The following is a 4,397-nucleotide window of genomic DNA, read 5'->3' on the forward strand; positions in this document are numbered from 1 at the left end:
GTGTCAGAGGCAATGCGATTGGCACAAGATAGAGCAGGGTTTAGGGCTGTTTTGCATAGGGTCGCTATGAGTCGCAAACGACTCGATGGCACATAATTTATAGCTTTACAGCTCAAAATTAAGTTTGAAAAGAAAAGTTAATTACAGGGAAAGGGAAGGGAAAAGTGTGAAAAAGGAATTAAAAAATACTAGAAATTTTAAAATCAGTTATAGATTAATGTTTTGCTTGGAACTAAATTGCCTTAACCTATTCTTAACATGATTCCAACCCTTAAAAGATTTGTAACTGTTTTTCATTTCAGCTGACTTCCAGTCTGGGCTCTACCACTGCACTACTATAAATATGTTCCTTTAGTGTTCGTAAGGTTTTCAAAGACCTGTTATTTAAGAAGTGGATGGCCAGTCCTGCTTGTAGGATAAAAAAATAAGGCCCCAGGAATATCTGGGATACCAGTTGACTTGTTTCCGTTAACAGATGCAGCTCTGGATGTACTCACCAGAAATTTGCCAGGAAATTTGGAGGATAGCTGGCCAACGCAACGGATTTTAAGAGGTCCATAGCCATACATGTTCCCATTTGAAAGAAATGTGATCCAACAGAATGTGGAAACTCTCAAACAATATCATTAAAGTCACACACAAGCAAGATCATTCTGCTGAAAATCATTCAAAAATGGCTAGAACAGTATATAGATAAGGAAGTGCAAGAAGTTCAAGAAGGATTTAGAAGAGGATGTAGCACGAGGGATATTACTTCTAATGTCAGAGTCTGGCTAAAAGAGTACCAGAAGAATGCGTATTTGTGCTTTATTGACTATGCAAAGGCATTTGACTGCCATGACAACATGGGTCAAACATTGAGAAGAACGGGGAGTTCCAGAGCACTTAATTGTGCTCATGCAAAACCTATACCTAGACCAGGAGGTTGTGCAAACAGCAAGGGAACACGACATGGTTTAAAAGGAAAGTGTGTGAGGGTTGTAGTCTCTCCATACCTATTCAATCTGTATGCTGAGCAAATTATTCGAGAAGTTGGACTCTGTGAAAAGGAATGTGGTATCAGGATCAGAGGGAGACACATCAATAACCTGTAATACTATAGACCAATGGAACAGAATTGAGAACTCAGAAGTAGACCCAGCTACTGATAATTGAAAAGGAAATAAAACCCATCAGATGGTGAAATGACAACCTCTTCAACAAGTAGTGCTGGCAAAACTGGACTGCTACCTGCAGAAAGCTGAAACAGGATCCTCATCTCACACCACACAGAAAAATCAAGGTGGATCAGAGACCTGGGAGTAAAGCCCCAAACCATTAAGCTTATCTGAAACTGGGATCAAACTTAGCATAATCTATGGTATGAAGAGACAGCCAAATACAGCCAGAAATGCACAGTCCGGAGAGATAAAAATTGATGAATGGGACCTTCTAAAGATTAAAACCCTTTGAACATCAAAAATATTTTCCAACAGAGTGAAAAGTTAACCTACTGATGGGAAAAAACATTTGATAGTACTATTTCAGACATGGGTCTCATATCAAAAGTTTACAGAATCCCACAGTGTCTCCACAATAAAAAGTTTGATAACAACACAATTACAAAGTGTGCAAAAGACATGGAAAGAATTTTCATGAAGATACTTGGGTGGCCAACAGATAACACAAAGAAATGCTCAGAATCACTGGTAATAAGAGATGCAAATCAAAACCACAATGAGACACCCTCTCCAGTAGCATCGGCAAAGTTTAACAAGACAGCAAGTAATAAATGTTGGAGAGGATGTGGTGAGACAGGAACTCTTTTGCATTGTTGGTGGGATTGTAAAATAGTACAACCACTCTGGAAGACAGTTTGGTGATTCCTTAAGAAGCTGAACATAGAAATTTCATGTGACCTAACTATTCCACTGCTTGGAATATACCCTGAGAATATGAGACTTGAGGCACAACTGAGATTTGTACAGCAATGATCATAGCAGCGTTACAATTGAAAGAACGTAGAAACAGCCCAAATGTCCACCCACAATCTATTGGACAGAAATTATGGTACATTCACACAGTGGAATACTATGCAGCACGCAGGAGCAATCATTTTATAAATTACTACCTAACTTGCAAGGGACTGGTGAGCATTATGCTGAGTGAGTCAACTCTGTCCCGTAAGGACAAGTACTTTATAATTATTGTGGAACATACAAGGAACCAAGGAGGACAAGGGTAGAGGGATGAGGATGGGCAGGGTGCTAATCAAACACAACTTGATTGGTGGGGTGCTGTGAAGGAAACATGGAAGATCCAGTGTGAAAAACAATGTATACAAACTTTGTAAATAAACCAGTGTAATTTTTTTTTAAGAAATTAACCTTCTTTATGGAGATGATGCAACCTGGAGGCTGAAAATCTTGTTGAAGAAGATCAAAGAATGTACCCTTCAATATGGATTGCGTCCTTAGTGTCAAGAAAACAAAGATTCTTAACACTGGTATAGGCAACATCATAATGTATGGAGAAAAGAGTAAAACTGTCAACCACTTCATCTTACTTGGGTCCACAATTAACACCCTTGGTACCAGCAGTCAGGGAATCAGGAGATGTATTGCACTGGAAAAGTCTGCGGTTAGGGACCTCTTCAAATTATTGAGGAGTAATGATGTCAGTTTGAGGACTGAGGTGCATCTGGTTCAGGTCATGGTCTTTACAATGACTTGCTGTGCATCTGAGAGCTGGACAATGAATAGGGATGACAGAAGAATTGATGCCTTTGAGCTGTGGTGTTGGAGAAGAGCACTGAACATCCCATGAATGACCAAAAGAACAAATAGTCTTGGAGAGGATGCAGCCAGTGTGCTCTTTGGAGGCAAGGATGAGGAGGCTTCGTTTTACATACTTTGGGCATGTTGCTAAGAGGGGCTATTCCTTGGAGAGGGACATGATGCTTGGAAGGGTATAGAAGGTCAGCAAAGGAGAGAAAGACCCTTGGCCAGTTGGATTGTTTACACAGTGACTGCTAATGCTATCAGGAAGTGTGAAGATGGCACAGGATAAGAAAGGGTTCAGATCTTTTGTTGATAGGGTTGCTGTGAGTCATACTCGATGGAACATAACAACTCTCATTGACACAGTGACTGCTGCAATGGGCACTAGTGTTTCAGGAAGTGTGAGGAAGGCACAGGATAGGACAGGGTTCAGATCTGTTAATAAAAACACTATGGGTTATACTTATCTCAACATCACCTAACAACTTTATCTCACATATCACCATCTTTTCCCTGAAATCATCCTGTGTAAACAGCCTATCACCTTTGCATCACCAAATCTGATAAATGTTTTCCAATTTCTTACAGATTCTTTCAGGCATCCCACAGTTGAACAGTAGAATGAAAGTCTGTCTTCATAATATCACATTCTCCTGGTTTTCCCTATCCTCCTCCTTATTGTTGGCACCTCAGCTACCTTCACTACCAGAACTCCCAACAAGTCCTCTGCCCTGTCTTTGCTTGTCCTTGATTTCATCCAAATATATGTGACTTTAACAAAGTTCTTTTTTTAAAAAAAATTGTGATTTTAATGAAACTTTGCAGAAAAGTTGGATTTTTTTTCATTCATTCATTATTGCACATTTTCCTCCCTACCCCCTTCCAGTTCACTTTAAAAAAAAAGTCATTGTTGCATAATTTTCTCCCTCTCCAACTCTACCCCTCCCCCAGTCCACTTTGCTATGCACTTCTTATTCTGGACTGTTTTCATACAAATAATGCGTAATATATTCTTTTAAATCCGTTCTTTCCTTCATCTGTCCCAATACAGTGTTCATTATTTATCCCTCTTTTCTTAGTTCACCCCAAATCCCCATGTCAATTCTGTTTCATAACAGTGGCATTATGCGGTAATAATGTCCTTTTGTGACAGAGATATTTCATTCAACATAATCTCTTGCAGGGTCACCCATGTTGTGTAGTATTTTATGAATTCCTTGTTTTCAGTGCTGTGTAGTATTCCATTGTGTGAACATACCATAGTTTTTCTATCCATTCATTTATTGATGGGCACTTGGGTTGCTTCCATATCTTTGCTATTGTGAATAACACATCAATAAACATGGGTGTGCATATATCTGTTTAGGTGGCAGCTCTGGTTTCTTTAGGGTATATTCCTAGTAGTGGAATTGCTGGGTCAAATGGTATTTCTATTTCCAACTCTTGGAGAAGGCACCAAACTGCCTTCCATAGTGGTTGCACTATTTTACATTTCCACCAGCAGTGAATAAAGGTTTTAATCTCTCCAAACCTCGCCAGCATTTATTGTTTGCTGCTCTATTGAACTTTGCTATTATTGCTGGTTAACAGTTCTTAAGAAAGGCCCATCTCTTACTCTGACCTCTGGGGTCTGGGACT

Source organism: Elephantulus edwardii, unplaced genomic scaffold (assembly GCF_000299155.1).
Source record: "Elephantulus edwardii isolate Elephantulus edwardi_28Jun2011 unplaced genomic scaffold, EleEdw1.0 scaffold00161, whole genome shotgun sequence".
In the NCBI taxonomy this organism is placed as follows: Eukaryota; Metazoa; Chordata; class Mammalia; order Macroscelidea; family Macroscelididae; genus Elephantulus; species Elephantulus edwardii.